Source organism: Peromyscus leucopus, chromosome 14, assembly GCF_004664715.2.
Source record: "Peromyscus leucopus breed LL Stock chromosome 14, UCI_PerLeu_2.1, whole genome shotgun sequence".
NCBI lineage: Eukaryota > Metazoa > Chordata > Mammalia > Rodentia > Cricetidae > Peromyscus > Peromyscus leucopus.
Genome location: NC_051075.1, coordinates 84,227,086 through 84,250,351, shown reverse-complemented (window position 1 = coordinate 84,250,351; position 23,266 = coordinate 84,227,086). Strand labels below are relative to the sequence as shown.

The 23,266-nt window shown below is 43.9% G+C and overlaps 1 long non-coding RNA gene across 1 annotated transcript in view; it reads right to left on the bottom strand.

Moving 5' to 3' along the window:
• LOC119089037 overlaps window positions 1-20,768 on the bottom strand; it is a 29,116-nt gene extending 8,348 nt beyond the window's left edge. Inside the window, exons 1-2 of the long non-coding RNA XR_005092881.1 lie at window positions 20,408-20,768; window positions 363-604 (exon numbers count right to left, since the gene is read on the bottom strand). This is a non-coding gene — a long non-coding RNA (uncharacterized LOC119089037). The remainder of the gene's footprint in view (window positions 1-362; window positions 605-20,407) is intronic.
• Window positions 20,769-23,266: the final 2,498 nt, after the last annotated feature.

Sequence of the window (23,266 nt, the reverse complement as noted above, 5' to 3'; positions counted from 1 at the left end):
ACACCTTCTGAGGTACTGCACAATATCAGCATCTCAGTCCAGCTTTGAGCCAATAGTGTCGGGTCTTTCCTCTATATTCTTTTCTTTGAAATGTAGACTCTTTCTCAAATATTGAAAAAATGCTGATATAAAGAATTCATGCCAATTTTATAATTGGAGAAAAATAAAAGTATGTATTGGAGAAAAAATACATGTATTCATGGCACCCAAGGATCAATGCTTTGTCGATATTTTTGTGTACAACTTTCCAACAACTCTACTCTTGGATTTCTAGATTTCTCTTAGGATTCAGCATCTATGGGATTCTAGAACTTTCCCGAGTCTGTGGTCAGCGCCCTCTCTATCTTGTCCTTGTGCCTTACCTTCAGTGTCACCCCGTGTCCTCTCTCTGAGTCCCAGGCTCCCCTACTTCGTGAGATCTTCCTTTTTCCAAACGTGTCAGGGTCTGCTGCGAGGAAAAGTTCTAGTTTGCTTAAGTGCAAGTAGCAGGTAAGTCTTCGTGTGCTACCCATGCTGGGCCCCCCAATGCTCAGCTATCACGCCTAAGAAAGCATTCCTTTACTTGCTGTCTTCAGAAGCATATTCAGAGTCTGAGGGACTCTTCCTGTACAAAGGTAGGAGGAACAGAACATTAAGTCTTGCAGAATGAGGGGTGCTAAGTCCATTGTTGGGGCCTTAACTCTAAACTAACCCCTGTTTTGTTTTTGCTGTTGTTCTTTTTTTTTTTTTTTAAATCAATTCTTACCATACAGCACAACTAACAATGTAGAAACCATTGGCCCATTTTATAGAGCAGGAAATGAAGACCCAGAGAAGCCACTTCTCAACAGGTAGAGCCATGCACAGGCAGACACAAGAGGTGCCCACCACATGAGCCAAAAAGAGTTAAAAGCTGGGCTTTAACAAAGGCAATGTGCTGTTCAAATTTCTAACGGTCTTATTAATAAAAAACCAGGAACCAGATATCAGGGTGAAAGCTGAAAGATCAGAGAAGCAGAGCAAGCCACAGCTACCACCTCTTACCTCACCAACTCCTCAGCCCGATAAAGCCTCTCATTCCTGTCTCCTCACACCTTATATACCTTTCTCTTCCCAGCCATCACTTCCTGGCATTAAAGGTGTGTGTGCTTCCCAAGCAAAGGTATGACATCTCAAGTCCTGGGATTAAAGGTGTGTGACTCCCAAGTATTGGGATTAAAGGTGTGTGCCACCACTACCTGGTCTCTATGTTTAATCTAGTGGCTTGTTCTGTTCTCAGGCAAAGTTTATTAGGGTATACAATATATCACCACAACAGCGGCTGTCAATGGAATTCAAATCATGACAGGCTCATCATTTCTAAAACCCTGGTCTCTCCCAAGTGGAAGCAACAACTCACAGCCTCTGACCCTGTGACTAACATTTGTCCCCAAGCCCTTATGTGGATTTACTCCCTAAAAAGAACAATAAAGTCACTATTGTTGCAGATTGACCCTTTCTATATACAAAGTGGTGAGAAACAAAGCCAAGAGTATCCTTTCAATACACAGGAGTCCACAGTGGGATAAGGATGCATAGTGTTCCATGTGTTAGGAGGGCCCAGAATATTTTTATGTGAAATTTGTGTAAAGCAAATTACATGCTGAATACAGAACTCACTGTTTTAAGGAACTTCACAATCAAATCTTCCGTTAAAAACTAAAAGAATTCTTGTCAATCAAGGAGTAACATCCTAATTTCTCTTTTGACAGTTTGAATGTTCATATCCAGATTTTCCTGAGCACAGAACACAACAGCACACACATGGAAAACTGCAAGGATTTGGACAGGCTGCCGATGGACAGAGGCAAAACCCAAGTCCACTCAATAGTAAGAGCAGGCTGTGCACTGTGAAAACCCTCTTCGATCCTGCTGGCAGTGTATTCACCTCAGTCACTGAACGGGTATATCTATCATCAAAGATACACCAAAAGAATAACCTAGACCAAAAGAATAACCTGGGTGATCCTTGGATCCAGAACTGAATATGTTTGTGATTTTAAAGCATTATGTTTTTTGTTTGTTTAATTGTGTGTATATGTATGAGTGTGGTTACATGTGTCTGTGCAGAGCCAAGTCAGAGCAGGGGGTCCTCTTCAAGTGCTCTCCACTGTGCTTTTCCAGGTAAGGTCTCTCATTGAACCTGGGGCTCACTGGTTGGTTAGACTGGTTTGCTGCAACGTAAGACTCCGGGATCCACCTGTCCTCATAACCCGGGGTGGCAGGTGTGCACCACCGTGTCGAGCTTTTATGTGGGGGGTGGCAATCAGAACTCAGCTTCTCACGCTTGCACTATGAGCACTTTATCCTCCGAGACATCTCCCCAAATCCCTGAGAGTGTTTTTTCTTTTCTTTAAGCATGTTTTGAGGTTTATTTTTAGTCTGGTAGGTGTTTTCCCTGCATGTGTGTCTGTGCACCACGGGCCTGCAGTACCCACAGAGAGGGCACCAGGTCCCCTTGGAACGGGAGTTACAGACGGTTGTGAGCTGCCATGTGGGTGCTGGGGATCGAACCCGGGTCCTCTGGAAGAGCAGTCAGCAATCTTAACCACTGAGCCATCTCTCTCTAGCCCATGAGTTTTTGTTGTTCTTGTTTGCTTTTTTTGTTTTTTGTTGTTTGATTTATGCAATTAGTTGATATAGAAAATAACTATAGTATCCCTGTACAAATAATTTACTATTCCAAGAGCATTTTCTGTTTTTTAAAAAGGCTAAAATTTAAGCATTTACCAATGCCGATATTCCACTCTTCATCTGCTTGAATTTCTGCAGACAGTTTAGTCTGAGCTTGGATAATTCTGCTCCATCTTTATTCTCCACTAGAGTCACAGATGCATACCTCTGGCGAGAACATTATTCTGGTAGTCATTAAAAAGCAGAAAAAGAAAGGTCTCAGAATTTTATGAACTGACCTGATTTCCCTTTCAATGCTTCATCAAATAACTAAGTTTTGTTTGTTTGTTTTAACGCGATTATGGTCATTGAATAGAATGGGGGTTTGGCAAACTGGCTGCCCATTTTTATCAATACAATTTGATTGAAACATCCATGCTTATTCATTTCCAGTACTATCTATGGATTCTAAGTATATAGCTTTAAAAAAAATCTTTTAAAGTATAAGTATTCATTCATCTTGTGACTGTGAATTTGTGCACACCCACTCGAGTGGCGGTCGGAGGAGGGAACTGGTTCTCTCTCTCCTCCCATTATCTCCCAGGGACTGAGCTCAGGTTATCAGACCTGGTGGCAAGTGCCTTTACTGCTGAGACACCTCACTAGCTTCATTATCTGTGGCTTCTTCTGCGTGACAATGGCAGAGTTTAATAGTTGCAATAAACATTTGATGGCTCTTAAAGCTGAAACATACTCTCTGACTTTTGAGAAAAAACTGTCCAGACCCTGTAGTACACTACAAATACCATTTCAAGGGGAATCTATTGCAATGGCCATTGTTTAGGTGCTCCAAACTTACAAACTCGGGTTTGACGAAAGCTAGCTAATTGCATTGTAGGAAGAGATCGTTAAAAAGAAAGATGGGGCATGTGTAATGATGTCACATTGAGAGAGGTAGGAAGACAGCCGTTGTTGGGCCTCAATCAGGCTATAGGAGCAGGCAAGTCCCAATGATGGATTTACAGCAAGGTGGGCGCTACCCACCTGCATAGCCTGTTCATAGAGCATTGCCTTATGAGCCACCTTGTCCCCCCTTTGCCAGGACCACAGTTAAGATTCCGAGATAGATGGATAGGCTTAGCACTCACTTTTCCATGTTCTGCCCTCCTTGGTCATGTCACGATCACCAGGAGGCCCTAAATCCTTGAAGGCTGGACACTGTGATTCAAAACTGACACTAGTGGCTACGGCATGGCTAGTGGAAGAGGAGTTGTGGCAGCTAGGAGCTCAGCTCCTACAAATCAAACCTCCTGCAGACCTGCACCCTCCTGCCCACTTTCACCAGGGGCCTTAGCTCTGACAGCATCATGTCACAGAAGGAACGAAGCACCTGGCTGGCTGGTGCACAGCCAAGGATGCACAGATGGCAACATGATGTGTCACTAGCTTATGCTAAAATGAGACATCGACTTTACAGGGAGCAATTCCTCCTACTCAAGCATTAGTGGAGATCGTGTGTGTGTGTGTGTGTGTGTGTGTGTGTGTGTGTGTGTGTGTGTGTTTTCATCGCATTGATATGCATCTTCCATAATGGTGGGCATTGAATAAAACGGAAAAGAAAATACTGTGTTTTCAGAAGCCCCCAGTCCCTCCCTTGGGCTGCAGGAAGACTGATAAGCACACACTTCTCAAGCCTGACTTTTCTCCTTTTGAAAGCCAGCCTCGCTTCGTGCTCTTGATGCATCTCTCTTGTACAAATGCAGCCCTGGGCCGTTTGTCTCTGGCCATTTTCTTCCACAAAGCTGGCACTGGCTTATCTGTGTGTCCTTAGACATGTTGATTCTGCTGCGGCCAGGATTCCAAAACTTGGCTGGCCACTATAAACACCTGAGAGATTTTACTGCAATGGGACTTCCCAGAGTCTAGGAGAGGGACTGGAATAGTTATCTCTAAGGTCTCAGTGGTCTTCAACGATCAGCCTCATTTCAGAACCACAGTGCTGTGATCTGTAGCTGGCATCTGATCTGGTCTCTGAGAAGGCAACCTCATTTTTCCCTTGGACCTTACAGAAGTCAGTGCCATAAACATGGCAAAGGGGATAGATAGTAGGGCACTGCTTGTCAGTCATGGACACATGCATCCTGTTTAGTTTTCCTCACTGGTTGCCAGTCCCAACATTCCACCCTCTACAGATGGCCATGAGTTTCTCTGTTACTTTCTGGCTGGGAGGCTCTAGGCTGGTTCTTAGCTTCCCCGTTCTCCCCATGCCTTGAGGAACCTTATCTGTAAAACAAGGATGACAGTGGGACCTACTCCTGTGTTACAGGAATAACTACTATGGTACAGAAGTTACTACTACCAGTAATTCCTACTAGTTACATAAGGATCAAATGGATAAACACATAAAGATCTGAGAAGAGTGCCTGGCTCATGGGAAATCTCATTCAAGATGGTTATTTTTATCACTGATTATTTTTATTTGGTCTAGTGTGCTTCCTATGTTCTCTTGGCTTAGATTCCTGATTGAGGCAATCAGTTTTGGGGTTTCTGTCCTGGGGACAGAGTGGGGTATAGGATGGATTTGTCAGTGTTTACACAGCTGGACATCTTCATTGCATTTTTGTTTGTATGAAAAATGTGAGCACATCATGAGAGTGCAGGATGGAGGGGAAAGAACTTGCATGTGGTACCTTGAAACCCTGTCCTTTCTGGGGACCAGGGCAAAGCAGCCCCACATATATAGACTTCCCATTCTAGGCACATTTCATCTTTCTGGGCAGCTTATAGCACCAATTCTTTCTCACAGTTTCTGAAAGTGAGAAGTCCAAGGTCAAGGCACATTCAGTAGTGACAGCCTACTTCCTGTATCACAGACAGCCCACTTCCTGGGTCACAGATGGCCCACTTCCTAGGTCTTAGATAGGCCCATTTCCTGGGTCACAGACAGGCGTACTTCCTGGGTCACAGATAGGGTCTTCTGGTGTTTCCTCACATGATGGAAGGTGCAGGCTACTTCTCTGGCATCCTTTTTGTTCAAGCAGAATTTCATTCTTGAGGGCTCTGCCTGATTACATCTATTTGTTTATTTATTTGGGGGTGGGGGTGAGGAAGAGTGGCACCATGCATATGTAAAGGACCTGTGAGAGTCTGAGAGTTAGTGTCCTTCCAGGATGCATGTCTAGGGGATTGAACCCAGGTCCTTGAGCTTGGTGACAAGCACTTTTACCTGTGCAGCCATCTTGTTATCCTATGATACCATTCATTACATTGGTGATTAAGTTTCAGTATAAAAACTTGGAGACCATAAACATTCCAATCATAATGATATCAAATCATATGCATGAGCATTTGGAAAAGACCCAGGATTGTAAGACACAATTAAGAAGAGGGTGGAGATGCAAAGTAATTGTCTAATTGAGAAACATCACTTGCCAAGTTCCAGGAACATGGGTGTTGACTTTGTTGTTCACACTGTGGGTCGATAAACAACTGTGGTCAGGATTGTCACAGAGAGCAGAAAGAGAGAAATTCAGCATCCCTCCAACCTGTCAGCTGTCTACCTGAAGCCGTGGCAGAGTTCCAGAAACTGCAAAGCACTGCCATTAACACTGTAACCAGAGCCGTTCACAGACTCATGAGCTATGCTACTTGGGAGATGATTTTTAAAAAAAATACACTATTAGCAACACATAATGCATCAATCAGTACTCTATTTTAGGCATCAAGCATGATTCTTTCTATTCCCAAGATGGTGTTAAATACTTCACCTAATGGTTTAATAAGCACACCTCATAAACAGTGTAATTACCTGTGTTACAACCTGGAGATTCCCAGTGTCACTTTATGCTTGGTGTTGCTGTTTAGCATTTAGCGGATACCCTCCAGGATAAATAAATGCTAAGCGGTGCATGGCACACCCTCCAGTGCCTACAGGCATTCACAGACGGGCAGAAAGCACACAGTAGTGCCAATGGAATTGCCTGAATCTCAGGCCCAGCTCCAAAAATTCTGTTTCTGTTGCTGCATTTCTTAATCACTTTGAGATGGTGTCTTAAACCAGGAATAAGAACCACTTTATGGACTGTGGCAAAGTGCTGAATGAGCAAGTATGCCATGGCTTCCCTACATTTTCCAACCACCCACAGTTACTCAGGGTCCCAGCCACAGCACCTGACATGCCATGTGTTGGTCACCTGGCTGAATTAATGGCCTTCCAGCTTCTCCTTGGACCTGGGATGAAGATGGACACACTTTTCAGATATTGTAATTTACAAAACAGTGAAGCCTCCTTCAGCCTAGGCCCCTGAATGACTGTGTGGAACTTAACGTGTACCTCACCCTTGGCCCACTCCCATTCCCTTGTGGTTCTTTAAAGAAAAAGGTAGAATGAAAATAATCTCGTTATGAGAAGAGAGGTTATTTCTTCTATGTGCTATAACTCCACTAGTGGCCAGGATTTCTAGAAAGTGATAGGATGTATTTGTAAAGAGTGTGTGTTCACTATCTTTGTGACCACTCTGTACCTCGGTTCCTTCATTTGTAATATGGTAATAATTTTCTCGGAGGACTGTTAAAACTATTTAAAAATATGAAATTAGTCAAGACATAGGTAGGGTGTGGTGTGGTGTGGTGTGGTGTGTGTGTGTGTGTGTGTGTGTGTGTGTGTGTGCGCGCGCGCGCGCGCGCGTATGATGCTGGGTTTCAAACTCAGGACCACATGATGCTAGGCAAGCCCTGTCCCATTAAGCTACACCCACAGCCCAGATAGCAACTCTTAGAACAGTGACTTGACAGGGAAGGATAATTGAATGCTTCTCTTAAGTTTTTGCGAAGCCCTAACTCCTAGTTCTTCAGAATGTGACTATATTTGGAGATGAGGCTTTTAAAGATGAACGTTAAATGGAGACACAGAACGGGCCCTAATCCAACACGTCTAGCGCCCTTATAAGAGGAGATTAGACCCAGACAGGCACAGAGAAGGAGACACTGGGAGAAGACGCCATACATAAGCCAAAGGGAGAGGCTTCAGAAGAAACCGAGTCTGTTGATACTGTTTCTAGGACCTGAAGGGAGTTATTTTAACCTTCTATTCTGTGGTGTTTTGCTATGGCAACCCTAAAAAATTAACAAAAGAAGCACATATACTAGCTGGCATTCAGTAAATTGTCAGCCACCTGATAAACTGTGATTGGCAGCAAGCGCCTGTTTTCTTTACCCAGTGTTCCCACCCTTTTCCCTGAAATAGCGATCCCCATGCTGGCAGCACATTAAAGTCAGTTGGGGCACTCTGAAAAGGTGCCCAGCCTGACCTCCACCCTCACTTGGAGATTTAATTGGCTTGGGCAGAACCCAGCACTGGTAGTTTCCGAGGCTGGTTGAGTGAGTCTACCGCACGCACCTAAGGTTGAATCTCCTCTTCTGCGCTTGTCAGCAAGTCGCTGCTGCTCATCTGCTGCATACCATAAAGTCTGCCTCGAACTTGACAAGCCACAACCCAAAGCAGCATGGGATGGCCTGTAAGCCACTGTCCTCTCTCCAGGAAGACGGCGCTCACAGTTCACAGAACACCAAGCCTGTGGCCGGCTGACCTGGCAGTCCAGCTGTCCCTGTGTTTTCACTCCAGCAGTGACGTAGAACAGCGGTAGTGTTGATGCCTCCGATGGGGGGGGGGGGAGACACTGCAGAGAAAGGGCTCGGGGTCTCTTAGGAAAGACACTAGAGTTTCAGCTGCCTCCTCTGTGGTTGGCGAGTTAGGATACAAAGGTTGAAGGCTGCTGCCACGGGGTCGAGGGGGGCGCTCGGGGCAGGAAGATGCTCTAAGCAAGCTCATGAACACAGAACGGCCAGAAGCCAACCCCAGATGGCCGCAGTTGACCACAGATGACCCAGACCGGAACTGGGAGAATGTCCGACTTCTGCCTGATTCCGGGAGACCTCCCCTCTTCATACTCTTGAGATCTAACCATCACTGCCCCTCTCCATTTGCTTGTGTACCTCTGGTTTGCTTCCCCACACAAGACACAAGCCCCATCAGCACCGAGATTCCCTGCCTTGAATCCTCGCCACAAATTGGAGACAGTGGATTACTCTGTTCAGATTCGCTTCCTCAAATTAGATGATCCCTGCTGGTTTATTTGACCAGAACACCCAAATTGTAGGACTTTGGTTCTACAATTATAAATTGCTGTTTATCCTTGGCCATCCATTGTAGAGGAGGAAGCTAAGACACACCTGAAATGAAGGCCAAGCTGTCAGGTTCAACTGAGACCTGCAGGTAGTATGTTTTACTGTTGCCAAGCTGAGCTGTAACAGAGACAGTTACAAAGACATTTTCAATACGTGGTTAGTCATCCCAGCTCAGTACTCAGGAGGACTAAGAGTCAAGGGAGGACTTTGAAGTTAATTTCTTTGGGGGACAGTCAAATTCCCTGCACTACACTTACCCTAGCTTGAACAATCCCTACTCAGAAAGACCAGCATTCAGCCTGTGGAAGCAGAGTGAACAATTGCATCCAGGACGTGGCTTTCTCTGGAAGAGTCAAGATGTATGAGTCTTGAAGGTAAGAAGTGGAAACTCTGATAGGAATGTGAGGTATGGACCCTGCGCTCTGGGAAGCTGCACACTCCTAAATACAACCTGTTCAGTCCACATAATGTTACTTGTATGTATGTTTTCAATACTGACCACTTGGCACTGGACGACCAGCTGGTAGGCTCTTCCCTGGGGATGAGTACCTCTCCTGTCCCCAGCTTTCCTCAGTTACCTATAGTTCTTTGTGTTGAGTTGAGACCTGCTGTGATATTTTGTTTGTGTTCTGACAAATAAAGCTTGTCTGAACATCAGAGGGTGGAACTAGCCACTAGTTAACCAAAGAGGTCTGGAGGTCTATACAGACAGGAAACAGGAAGTGATATGGCTGGGTGGAGAGAAGAAGTGATAAGGTGAGGTGGAGACAGAGCTCGGCCCCTTTTCGGTAGGAAGATTCAGAGAGGTAAGAAGTGACTGTGGCTGCTCCTTTGCTTCTCTGATCTTTCAGCTTTACCCTGATATCTGACTGTGGTTTTTTATTATTAAAACTAATTAGGATCACGCTTCAGAGGTCTCATGGGCAATTCCCTGTCAACTTTGACATGGCCATTGATGTCAACCTTGTTCTGCTCACATTTGGGCAGTCATGTTGGTAAGACTCTATGGGTGTAGTTTCTGACATTCATAGGAGACACAGAATCACAGAAAATTCCCTTATCCTCTGGCTCTTACAATCTTTATGCCCCCTCTTCCACAATGTTCCCTGAGCCTTGGGTGTAGGAGTGTTTTGTACTCATTGAAACCAGGCTTTACAACTCTGCATTTTTATTGGTGGTGGTTTTCTGTAGTGGTCTCTAACTATTGCAAAGAGAAACTTCCTTGATGAGGGGTGAAGACTATAAGGACAAATGTGTATAGATTGTTGTTAGACATTATGCTGGTCAAGCAAATTAGTGGTTGTAGATCCTCCTCCAGTAACCATGACCTCTCTAGCATCATGTCTATTCCTGGCAGCACCAATTACTTCAAAGAGGATGATGGGCATCAAAGAAACTTGTTTTGGAGTTTGCTTACAATGTGGAAAAGACTAGCCATTTGAGCAAGAAACTGCTCTTGCCTGGACTGCTTGACAGTATGTTGTATAAACTGGATATGCAGAACACATGGGAAAATGACTACTGAACTTTGCCAAAACAGGGAGAGATGGTCCTTCAGGTTCCTGCTTCACAGAAGAAACTGCCAGACATTCTGCAGGACACAGAGAAAAGTGACTGCTTCCCTGAAAAGTCTGCCAGAGACTCTAGGCCTGTAGGTTGAAGATAGATGCCCCAATGTTACAGAGGAACTTTGGGTAATTGTCCAGGCAGCTAGGTGTCTCTGTCATTTCTAGAATTATGGAAGTTGCTTGCAATGTACTTCCTTATAACACAGATAATATTATATCCTTCGGGGTCTTTGATGGAATTGAAGACTAGATAGTTATAATTATAGTTTTCCTTATTCCTGATAAAAGATAAATTAGATATAAAACTCTATACTCATAAAAATAGGATGGATAATGGAATATTTTCTTTAATTTTGTCAAATACAAATAGACTAGATATTGTAACTGTAATTCTTGCTTGATAACTGTTTTGTTATATGTAATTTTACTATGTTAAAATGAAAACCTTCCTTTTTGATTAGACAGAAAAGGGGAAGTGCTGTGGGATGGTCCTTCTGTATGCTGTGAATGTGTGTGGCTATACTGGTTAATAAAGAAACTGCTCTGGCCTATGGTAAGGCAGGATAAGAGCCAGGCAGGAAATCCAATCAGGGAGACAAGAAGGGCAGAGTCAGACCAGATGCCTTCCAGCTGCCCAAGGAACAAGATGCCAACAGACTGGTAACACCATGGCCATGTGGCAAAATATAGATTAATAGAAATGGGTTAATTTAAGATGCAAGAGCTAGCTAGCAAGAAGCCTAAGTCACAGGCCAAACAGTTTGTAATACACCAAATAGTCCTTCTCTAAGCGGCTTTTATGAGGCATTCATTACAGTAACAGGAAAAGTAACCAACACAGGTACTGTTCTGACTTTCCATCTGGGCACAGAGCAAAACAAAACCATGGAACAGATTTAAACGGCTATGGGAAAACAAAATAAAATTGTTGTTATGGTTCCCTCCCCGAGTCTCATGTCCCAGTTCTGTACAGATAGGATATCACACCATGAACCAGAAAAGTTTAGGTAGAAGATGACAGGCTAATTAGGGGACAGTTGGCTATACCTTACTTAAAGCAAGTTCCTGTATCCTTATGGCAATTTCCAAAGTATCCATTTTACCCCAGGAAAAGGTCTGGACAGATTGTACTGGGTGGTTAAGGCTCAGTTTTATGTCTGTTTGCTCACTTGTCTGTCAGCTTCCCCTACCCACAGAAGTGACTGGTCTCACTGCTTAGTAGAAATGATTGTGTTATGATTCTTTTGGAGTTTCAGGCAGTTGTGGTAGCCAGGCACACTCATGCATGGTCCTGGAATGTGAGATTTAAACCATCATATTGACTTTTTGTTTCCACTCACTATCTCCCAAATGCAGCCAACTGAGCTATAGAAGTCTGAATAAATTCCCAGAAACATGCCTGCTGGGCTGGACCACTCATGGCTTGTAGGAGGATAAAACCAGTGAGTGGCCATTTAAAAATTCATTCCTAAGTTTAAAATGTGAATAACAGTAAATAAAGTTGTCTCCTACTAGAGACTGGGCAGTAAGGTGTAGCTAGAGTTTTCCTGCCTGGCCCACAGTCAGGACAAATCTCTGTCACTCGCCAGTCCCACAGTCCCTCAGACCTAACCAAGTAAACACAGAGACTTATATTGCTTACAAACTGTATGGCCGTGGCAGGCTTCTTGCTAACTGTTCTTATAGCTTAAATTAATCCATTTATATAAATCTATACCTTGCCACATGGCTCATGGCTTACCAGCATCTTCACATGCTGCTCGTCATGGCAGTGGCTGGCAGTGTCTCCTCCCACCTTCCTGTTCTCTCAATTCTCCTCTCTGTTAGTCCCACCTATACTTCCTGCCTGGCCACTGACCAATCAATGTTTTATTTATTGACCAATCAGAGCATTTGACATACAGACCATCCCACAGCAGTAAGGTTTGTTATTTCAGAATATAATAAAAACCAGGCAATGTCTCCTAACAGTGTGTTTACTTTACAGTCATTGGAAAACTCATCATGATCTTTAACAAAGGTAAAAACCAAGAGGGAATTTACAATGGGGGCCATTCTATTCTGGAAGGATGGAGAGACAGGGGATTCAGGAAAAGGATGAATGACCCTGTGAAGTGGAGAGGTTTGAGCTGATTTTGAATGAGAAGTGTTTTCAAAGAAGATATACAGAAGGAGAAGAAAGAAAGTTCCTTCCAAGTTCATGGCACTTGCCACACCGCCTACATTAGTTTTTTTCTCCACACTAAGCTAGGAGAAGTGAGGCTGGGAGAGGGTTCAGAGGGCAAATGCCTTTCAAGCATTACAACCTGGATTTGATCCCTGGAAGCCAAGTAAAAGGCTGGGTGTGGTGACACACATCTGTAATCCAGCACTTCTGCCTAGTGAAATGTTTGTCCTTTTTATTTAGACAAAAGAGGGGAAATGCTTCAGGATATTTGATTATACAGTGACACTCCAAGACTGATAATAAAGTTAACTGCAGTTGATTTTTTTTTTTTTTAGCTCTTTGGAGGCCCACCATCCAGCTCCCAAAAAATACAAGGAGATTTATTCTTATTTAAGAATGCCTGGCCTTTCTTTGACTTGTTTCTAGACAGCTTTTCTAACTTAACTTATCCTGTTACTCTTTAACTACATTTTGCCTCTGGGCTTTTTACTTTCCTTTATTCTATGTATCTTTTTTTCCTTCTTACTCTGCGGCTGGCTGGGTGGCTGGGTGGCTGGCTCTGGTGTCCTCCTCTCCATCTCCTTTTCTCACTCCTCTCTTCGCTAGATTTCTCCTCCTATTTATTCTCTCAGCCTGGCAGCCCCACCTATCCTTTCTCCTGCCTCACTATTGCCCATTTAGCTATTTACTAGACCAGTCAGGTGTTTTAGGCAGGCAAAGTAGCACAGCTTCACAGCTAAACAAACACAGCAGAAAAGAATGCAACACATCCTAAACTAATATTCCACTGAAGCACGATCCTAATTAGTCTTAACAGTTAAAAACCCAGAGTTAGATATTAGGATGAAAGCTGAAAGATCAGAGAAGCAGAGCAGCAGCCACTAGAAATGTCTTACCTCTACAAATCCTCAGACCAAATGGAGGGGCTGAGATCCTGTCTCCACCTCCCAGTTGTGCTGGTATTAAAGGCGTGAGCTTCCCAAATTCTGAGATTAAAGGTGTGTGCCACCACCACCTGGCTTCTACGGTTAAGTACTGGCTAGCTCTGCCCTCTGATCTCCGGGCAAGCTTTATTTGTCAGAATACAAACAAAATGTCATACAACATTCCACAATAGTTAACCTTGAATCAAGGGGCAGAGTCAATGACTAGCTGACCAGAATTAGCCATAGAGATTTTGGAGAACTCAGGATAAGATACTACATACAGAGAGAGCCGGGTGGCGGTGGTGCACGCTTTAATCCAGGCACTCAGAGGCCAGCCTGATCTACAGAGCGAGATCCAGGACAGGCACCAAAACTACACAGAGAAACCCTGTCTCAAAAAACAAACAAACAAACAAACAAACCAAAACAAACAAACAAAAAATACTACAGAGACTCACAGGAAACAGTAGGGAGGGGCTTAGAAAGATTCTCAGGTCTTTTTGATTTGGAAACATGGAGATGGAGGGTCAGCTCATCATTCCTCTGCCGCTTACTTGACCTACCAGGCTTTTACCTCAATATCTGACTCCCGAGTTTTTATTAAAAATAGAACAATTTAGATAAATGCTTCATCTGGTGTCCAACACACAGCATGAGATTATGCTAGCCCATGGTGTCTTCTGCTGCCACTACCGGACACACCTTTCCGGCATGGTTCTTCTGCAGCCTCAGAAGCCCAGCAGTCGCCAGCTGCTGACCACCCTCCGCCACCCACCTCAGCCCCAAATGCTGCAGTCACAGCTGCCTGCCGCTGGCTCTGTCCTTCAGATGGTCCTATGCCCTCACACATGATGCGGTAGCCTCCTGCCATGCGGGCTTCTCCTGCCTGTCCCCCTAAGTCTGCTTCTCGGGCAGCACGCTCCCCAGACCTGCAGGTTGCAGGCTGTGCCAGCTCAGCCACCTCGACACCTACTGGCACCTTCCTGGGCTTCTGCTGCCACCGCCATCGCCACATACCCGCAGCCTGCACCCTCAGCCCCCAGCTGCAGGTGAGCAGCTACAAGTGCCCTCAGCCTGGCCATGCAGCACAGCAGCACCACACTAGCCTGGCTGCCTGGGCACCCCGCTGAGCCACACAGCCGCCTCCTCCAGTTGAGCGAAGCCACTGCAGCTCTGCAGTCTCCAGCATCACCACTGTGGACAAACTGGAAAGTCAGCAGATCTGGTGGGATGCCTGGAAATTCTTAACGAGGGCATTAGTTTTTATTTATTTATTTTTTTAAAAAATCTTTCCCACATTAAGACTAGAGAACATTATTATAATGAAGAGAGCTAGGACTCTGTATAGTGCTACAATAGATGGCTTTGAAAATGGAAAAAAATAAATGAAGGGATAACCAATTTAGTTGGGATTGACATAATGTCGATTATAATAATCAGTTTGGTAATTCATATTATGTCCTTAAAAGAGTGGTTTGATAACTGTGCCAAATATGAAAAATTGACTGATAAGATACAAGCCTTAGAAAGACCTACTAATGAAACTAAGAAAAATATTCACACAGAGACAGAAGAGTCTAGAGCAGAACCTACCATACCATTGCATGATGAAACTGAAGAGGAGCAGTGCAAGGTTATTAGAAAACCAACATTCGTTTATCCCGTTACCATACAAGAATGACCACCAGATGCTGGGCACTCCCAAAGCTATGCAGGAATTAACTGGAATCCTGTAGAAATGTTAGATTTGAGAAGATTTAAGAAAGTGGTCATTTCACATGGTATGCATTCATTTTTGTGAAGCAGATGTTAAATTCATGGGCAACCCAAAGCAAATTATCCCCCAAGACTAGAAAGGTTTAGCTACATCAGTATTGGAAGCTGATCCTCAGTTACAATGGAGAACATGATGGAAGTTAGGGCCATAGAACAACAAAACAGGGGTAGAAGTACTGATATTTCCCAAGACCAATTTCTTGGTGAAGGCCAGTATGCTGATTTGCAAAGACAGTTTGAATTTGATGATCACACCTTCGTCCTATGTCATCTATCAGCTTTGAATGCTTGGTACAAGGTTGAAGAATCAGGAAAGAGGACTGAGTCATTCACCAAAACTATACCAGGCCCAAAAGAAGCTTTCACTGATTTTTTGCAAAAATTGACTTCAGTTGTAAATAGAATAATACCAGATCCTGAAGTTAGACAAATATTGAGTCTTTGACTTTTGAAAATGCTAATTCAGAATGCAAAAGTGTGATTAGGCCTTTAAAGGCAAGATCGGCACCCATAGATGAATGGCTTAGAAATACAGTTAATATTGGATCTCATGCTTATAATGATACTTGGATAGGAGAAGTGATTTCTAAAAATTTTAAGAAAAATCAAAAGGTTAGATGTTTTAATTGTGGTAAACAAGGTCATCCAAAAAGGGATTATAGGCAAGGCATTCCTAGAAACAATGTTTTTCTAGAGATAATCCAAACAAAAGACCCCAGTCTTCTGGAGTATGCAGAAGGTGTGGCAAAGGCCAGAATTGAACTAATGAACGCAGATCAACAAGGAACAGGCAAGGTAACCCTTTGCCATCAGGAAACACCTTTGGGGAACCTCTCACAGTCCCCAGTATCAAATTTGGTTCAATCATTCCCTGTCAGCATTGGAGAAACTCATCCACAGAGCAATTAAAAGACTTAATGCCTGTTGTTAAAAACCACACTGCTCTGAATGATAGAATAGCTTCAGTAGATTAAACAAAATTTTCAGGAGAGGCCAGAAAACAGATATTTTGGCAAACTTTTATAAATGATCAAAGCCCAAAGCTAAAAATACAAATAAATGGCATTGTAATTGAAGGTTTGGTTGACAAGGCATGGTTGTAACAATAATTTCACCCAAATCTCAGCATCTAGATTGGTCTCTTCAGGAGGTAAATATTCAGCTTCTAGGGATTGGAACTTTATCTTGGGTAAAACAAGGTGGACCAAGTGTATAGGGCCAGAAGGACAGATAGGAAAATAAAGCCATAGTTGGCTAACATAACAATGAATTTATGGAGATGTAATTTGTTATAGTAATGGAAAACACAGATTAACATTTTTCCAATCTCATAAACAGACCATAAAATAAAGAATGCTTCTGAGAGAAATACTAACAGGTATTATCAAGAACAGTAACAGACCATTCAGTTGTACATAAGCAGGGCACAACAGCTGTTGATCTTTCAAAGGTACCAACAGGCCTACCTTTAAAATGGCTGACTGACAAACCTGTCTGGGTAGAACAATAGCATTTGACATCAGAAAAATTACAGGCACTAATTTACAGGTACAGGAACAGCTAAATGCTGAAGAATCAAACAGTTCTTGGAATTCTCCTATATTTGTCATTAAAAAGAAATCTGGAAAATGAAGAATGATAACAGATCTGAGAGATGTAAATAAGGTAATCCAGCCAATGGGCTCTTTACAGCCTGGAATTCATTTGTCTTTTTTTTTTTTTTTTTTTTTGGTTTTTCCGAGACAGGATTTCTCTGTGTAGCTTTGCGCCTTTCCTGGAACTCACTTGGTAGCCCAGGCTGGCCTCGAACTCACAGAGATCTGCCTGGCTCTGCCTTCCAAGTGCTGGGATTAAAGGCGTGCACCACCACCGCCTGGCTTATTTGTCTTCTTCATTACCTAAAGGATGGTCTGTTACAGTGATTGATTTAAAAGACTGTGTTTTTTTTTTTTTTTTACTATACTTTTACAAGAACCTTCACAAGTGTGGGGCGTTTACCCACCACCCCCACAGCTTCCCAGAGTTTTCTTGAGTGCGATCAGCAGGAAATATTAGATAGAAGGATTTATAGCGGAGAATCTTGTGGAGATAAACAGAAAATAAAGGATAGCCTCGAGAGGGCCTGGAACCTATTCCAATGGGCCTGGACTGTCTCTGGTCCAGGGTTTTTATAGAGACACCAAGGGGTGGAGCAAAAGACCTCCTCCCCCAGCACAGCCAAGTGCAGACCATCTCAGACACCTGCACTCAGGCCCGTGGTCCTGATCATTCTCTATTCGGACCTGCTGGGTAAAGCCTCGAGGAACCCGAGAATGGGCTCCCACACACAAGAGTAGAGAAAAAAAATGCCTTTACAATGCCCACTTACAATAATTCTCAACCTGTTAGACGATACCAGTGGAGGGTCTTGCCCCAAGGAATGTTAAACAGCCCCACACTGGTCACCAGATTTATCTAAATTGTTCTATTTTTTAATAAAAACTCAGGAGTCAGATATTGGGGTAAAAACCTGATAGATCAAGAAAGTCGAGGAGGAACAACCAGCTGGCCCTCTCCCTCCACACTTCCCAGATGGAAAAGACCTGAGACTCTTTCTACTCGTTCCTGTGACTCTCTGTTGTATCCTATCCTGAGTTATCTCAAATCTCTATGGCTAATTCTGGTCAGCTAGTCCTAGACTGTGCTGACCACTAGGTTAACTTTATTAACAGTCTGGGAGTGTCACAGTACTATCAACTATCCTGCAACAGTCTAGGGAGGGGAGGAGAGAGAAGAGAATCAGCCAGAAGGTCACAAAGCCAGCCAGCCTGGAGACGGCCCTGCAACAGCAGAAATAAGGGAGACCCTGTCTCAGGGAAGTGGAAGGCGGGAACTTGCTGTTGTCACTTTGCTCTTTCACCCTTTTTTCTCTTTACTCTTTGGGGCCCGCCACCCAGCTCCCAAATAAATCACTCACTGAGTCTTATTCTTACTTATCAACACCGGCCTTAGTTTGGCTTATTTCTAGCCAGCTTTTCTTAACTTAAATTATCCTTTTGCCTCTGGGCTTTTGTCTTTCTCTATTTCTGTATACCTTTCTTTACTTCTTTACTTCTTTCTGCATGGCTTGTTGTGTAGCTGGGTGGCTGGGTGGCTGAGTGACTGGGAGGCTGGGTGGCTGAGTGGCTGGGAGGCTGGGTGGCTGAGTGACTGGGAGGCTGGGTGGCTGAGTGACTGGGAGGCTGGGTGGCTAGGTGGGTGGGTGGCTGGCCCCTGGAGTCTTCCTTTCCTCCTCTTTCCCTCACTCCTTGATCTCCTTTCTCCCTTTTTCTGCTTCTATTTATTCTCTCTGCCCGCCAGCCCTACCTATCCTTTCTCCTGCCTCACGACTGGCCGTTCAGCTCTTTGTTAGACCATCAGGTGTTTTAGACAGGCAAAGTAACACAGCTTCACAGAGTTAAACAATGCAACATAAAAGAATGCAACACATCTTTGCATCATTAAACAAATGTTCCAGAGCACAAACAAATGTAACACATCTTAAATAATATTCCACGATAAGAACTGACTCCTGAAAGTTATCCTCTGACATGCACATGTACATCACGGCATAGCCCTGCACTTGTCTGCTTGTTGCCTGATACCCATGGAGTTGCATCATAGTACATAATGGGACAGTATATGTATAGATATTGATTTGTAACTCTAAGAATGGCAAAAGAGCAGTGGAAACTTTAGAATACAACAGGAAGAGGAGCACTTAACCAGGGAGTACACACATGCACATGTATGAGTGACATGTGTGCATCCACAGGGACACACACACATGCAAACACACACACACACACTTAAATAAATAAATAAATAAAATTTTCTGAGGTCTGAGTCAGGTTGGTCACCAAATTCTCAAAGAGCTATATGACCAGGAAAAATCCCAATCATTAGGCTAAGAGAAGAAGAAGAAGAAGAAGAAGAAGAAGAAGAAGAAGAAGAAGAAGAAGAAGAAGAAAAGACAGGTTAATGTATAAAATTAGGTTTGTGTGAATGAAGGAGAGAGAGTTGGTTTTTTTTTTTTTTTTTTTTTGTCTGTTAACACTGCAGACACAGACACAATGTTTTTAGCATGAAACTCAGTGTCTGGTCTACAAAAGAAGGAATTCTTTCCAAATCAGAGGAGGGAGCAAGGAAAATGCACTATGGTAGTTTCTGGTCTTTGGCTTGGTCATTGCTCAATTGAGTTTTAAATTTTACTTTCTCATGGTGGAGGCAGGGCCCTATCCACAGTGGATATAGCAGGAACCCATTGAAATTGTGTTCCCCTATCTTGGCTGCTCTCTGGATCTGCCAGAAGACATTTTGCTTTATTCAGAGGCAAGAACGACAAAAAAAGACTTCAGCTCCCACACACTCTATTTTTAGTGGCTGCCTGTAGTGCAAAGTATAGAAAGGTCCTAAGCCAAGGAAGTGTTTGCCTAGTCTGCTGGAAAGAGTTCTCTCCAAAAGCCTGTACTAAAACACAAGCCTTCTCTACAGGGAGTTGCTCAGATTCCTATGAATAAGGATTGCAGGATTAGCACAACAAATTCCCCACCCAAGGTCTACCAGTATCCAAGGGCAGAATCTCAGCGGCCTGGACAAAGAGGGTAGGAGAAGGAGGATATACCCAGGAAGGCTCTGGAGGACCACGGCATACATTCAAAGCAAAGGTGAGGAGGCCCTACAAATTGGGAGGCAGGAAATTCTAGCAAGGGACAAGTGGCCGTTCCAGACCAGTTTTCCACAGGACAAAGCTTCACCGTGAGTGTCTTCTACACGAACCATTCCAGAAACTCAGTGAGACTCCTCATTGGTCCTGCACGGGGGTGACTGCTCACAGTATGTGCTCTGTAATTCTGGACATTGCAATAACCTTGAAGCTTCTCAAAGCTCTCAGAGCGTGCTCCTCCTATACAAGTCAGCTCAGTATGTCTTAACCTGAGCTGCACATGGACGCCACCTGGGAACTTCAGACAGTAGCAGTCCCTGGATTTTTCCTCACCCACCCCTAGTTAGAGATGCAAACTTAATTGTTCCGGGTACAGCCAGAACTATGGGCCATCTCTATGGGTAATCCTAACAGATAGTCAAGGCTGAGAATTGCTACTTAAAAAAACTTGAGAAATAGATACTCTGACCTGGAATGTCCAGTGTTGAGACTCAGAGCTTTCGATTGAAACAGGCTTTCCTCCAGACCAGCCACTCTCTTTGTGCAGAGGAACCACAACATGAATCTCACTATGCCAATTCAGGAGGCACAGTCATTCTGCATTTCTAGACTTGTGCAAACATGACTGCAAGTTGGATTGGTTGGCATTTCCCCTTTCAAGCAATCACTGTGATTGCTGTCTACACTATTAGTTTGTGTTTCTGGTTTAATTGACTGCTCTTCCTCATTCGGTGTCCATGATACCTTCATTTTATATCTAATGGACCCATCACAATGCCTGGCACACACAGGACCATGAAATACCAAATGGAGTGAAACCATTAATTACCTTGAGGCCTTTAAAAACCCACCAGGCCACACCCTCAATTAAATAAACTAAAAACCTCCATGTGCAGTACAGGCATTAGATTATAAATTGTGGATAAATGGACCTATTTTTTAAGCCAAATTAAACAAGCAAGGATGTGTATGTGTGTATACAAGGGTGTATAAGCAATACCGTGGTGATTCTATAGTATTAGTCTTTTCTTTTCAGGTCAGGAGGAAGAAGCACCTGTACCTGGTCTCCCTGCCCTTGCTAACTTCCTAGAACATAAATTTCCTCTGTGGATGCTGTGCTTGGGAATTTTCTGCTCTCTGGAAAATATCCCCTTAAATGATCAGTGGGTTCCTTAGGAGAAGACCCAGCGTCCCATCAACATGTCCAGAGCTTGGCTCAATGGCACTCTATGAAGACCAAAATAAAAATAACAAAAAACAAAAACAAAGCAAACAAACAAACCAAACAACAAAAACCCCTAGTCAATCTACCATAGTTAGGAAGAAATGAGACATAGCATACAGCGTATCTGTATCAAATTTGGTCACCAGCAAGTGCTTCCTGGTCAGTTGTGGTCATGGGACACTACTGTTTTAGATGATTAGTCTACTTTGCCCTTCTGCCCAGAGTACTAGGGGAATTTATATCATAGCTCTGAGTTCCCAGGTACATTTATCCAGGTGTCTTCTAGAACTTGTCCTTAAGTATGTTAATGAGAAAGCAAGATCTTACTCACTCACTGGAAACATTTTAGCCAGAAATCTGGTAATTAAAGGCTTTGTTTATGCAAATTGTATGTTTTGTTGGTTTTCCAGACATCTTATACACACACACACACCTAGATAGATAGATAGATAGATAGATAGATAGATAGATAGATAGATAGATAGATAGATAGTCATTTTCATTTAGAACAATATTTCCCCATTCTGAGGAAGCACTGCCCACCCACAGTCTCTGTCTCTTTGCCTCTCTTCCCTCTGGCAGTGCAGACAGCAGGACATGATACTAACATAGGAAATGCATCTGGACCATTAGGAAGAAACCATAAATCCCCCATGCTTTCTCCAAACTGCTCTGTCCACCCTTTATCTTCCTATGTTCTCATACATAAAAGAGTGACATGGCTCTCAGTGATCTGTCCCTCACACTTCACTCTAGGTCACATAGGCATTGTTTAGATTAAGAGTGACTTGTCTTTCTGTCTACCTTGTCCTTTCATCCACACCTAGAGCCACCTGACTAACACCTCTGGTCCTTGAGAAAAGTCCCACTGACCAGAACAGGGTTTCCAAGACCGTTGCAGGATCCTGACAGCTCCCTTGGGGGAGGGGGTGAGAAGGCGCAGTGTCAATGACACAGACACCGGGAATCAGTTGAAGGCAAACAGTAACTCATTTATTCAATAATGGGGAAGGCCTTATATACCCTCCCCCAGCAGTGTCCCAATCTGGTGGCATTGTGTGGTTGTCCTTCATTGGTTGGGCACAATCAGGAACTCTGCAGCACCTGTTGCTAGGCCCTCAGGCAGACTCCAGGTTGTCTCATAAGGCCCTTGGCAACTAGTTTGAGCCAATTTACTCAACCCTATTGGCCTGTCCTACTACACAAGACTACATCCACTGTGAGCTCAGCATTGGCTGTCATTGGCTCTGATTGATGTTCTAGCTTCAGAACATGTTTCTAAGGCTTCAGCTACAATGTTACAGTGCCCCTACCCAGCTAGCTCCCAGAACCCAAACATGGCCAGTGGATATGCTGCCGAGGGGTTGACTGAATCAGGCACATCAAGGCCAGCAATACACCTGGAAGAGAAGACTTTCTCAGGTCAGTGAGAGTCAGGACAGGGAGAAAGAATATGCATCTCAGTGAAGAAATGTGGAGAGCAGAGAGGTAGGGAAGAAGGGCCAGGGCCGGGCTCAGAGGCCAACACAGTGGAGCTCTGAGCAAGGTCCCAGAACAGAAACAGGACACAGAAAGTACATTGCTCTGTGCAGCTGGCTCTGTGGTGGGCACGTGAAACAGATTAAAGGAAGCTACCCTCAGTTATTGTAGATGAAGACCTAAGCCCCCTCGTCAGCTTCCTGAGTGAGCTATGCTTGGCCCTTGTTCCCACTAGAGTTCAAGTTCATCTCCTTCCTGTCAGCCAGCCTTGTGCCACAGACATCCTGGACACAGTTGCCTGCCAGGGATCTCCACATGGTGCTCAGATAAGGTAACATTGGGAAGAGACCTGAGGAGGAGGCACTGGGTATGGATGTGTATGGGAAAGGCATCCCTGTGAAAGAAGAAAAAACCCAGCACATTGTAAAAGCCCTGGGCAGGTATGCCTTTGGCATAAGGGAATCTGGAATAGAATGATGTGCCGATTCGGGTAGGGCAGGTGAGGGTTCTGGATTTTACCCAAAGAAACAAACTAGATAATGTTTTCGAAAGCTCACAAAATTAAAGAGTGAAGGCCATAAGGAAAGGGCAGAGAGATCGTGTGGCTGGAAGAACTGAGATGTG